We start from the raw sequence: 826 nt of genomic DNA on the forward strand, positions 1-826 counted from the left end.
TATGAAGACAAAACTACTAACATGCGCATTCACATTTCTATCGGGAGTGTTTGCGAAGCGAAACCGACGCTTTGATTCGCGCGAATAAATTCGCCTAGTGGAAAACCAGCTTTATACGCTGATCGTCTTATACACGATCAAATAATATAGTTAATATCTCAAGTCCGAATATCGGAAAAGACTGAAAACAGTGACCCTGTGTGCCAACTGAGGATTGCATAATCGCCGCTCCAAAGTCAGATGAGTAAAACTTTTTGCCGAGAAGTAAACCATCGCACTATAACGGGCCTATTTAAAGTTAAATTTGATGATAATTTTTGATAAGACACAAATGTACGGTACACTTTGAAATTTTAGTTCCCGAAAAAGTTATTCTGAATCTGAAGAGGGTACAGAATAATTTTCTTTGATGTTGAGCACGGTAGGCATGAAGTAGCCGCTTTTGAACCTCCTTTTATCTAAAAGAATTATATCATATTAGTTTTAATTGTAAACGTTAATTTATTTATTTTTTGGATAATAATTAGGCCCCATAAAAAAATTATCAGTTTATCACCCGCTCCATTATCACTTTTGGGGAAACTCAGATTTTTATTTATTTATTTTTTTTTATTTATTTATTTTTTAATCAACATAGGCCTATATTTTTATTACAAACGATCGTTTTCTTCCATCTTTTTTCACTTGAAAAGATCAGGATTTCTTGCAAATATAGTTACTTGTACAAAAAAACATCTTTTATATATATAGGCCTATATAATATCTGTCTCTTATACACATCTAGATGTGTATAAGAGACAGGTGCGTATAAATGATTAGATATATT

The sequence above is a fragment of the Anneissia japonica genome, unplaced genomic scaffold, assembly GCF_011630105.1.
Source record: "Anneissia japonica isolate Jap-2015-1 unplaced genomic scaffold, ASM1163010v1 scaffold6417_len956965_cov193, whole genome shotgun sequence".
Taxonomy (NCBI): domain Eukaryota; kingdom Metazoa; phylum Echinodermata; class Crinoidea; order Comatulida; family Comatulidae; genus Anneissia; species Anneissia japonica.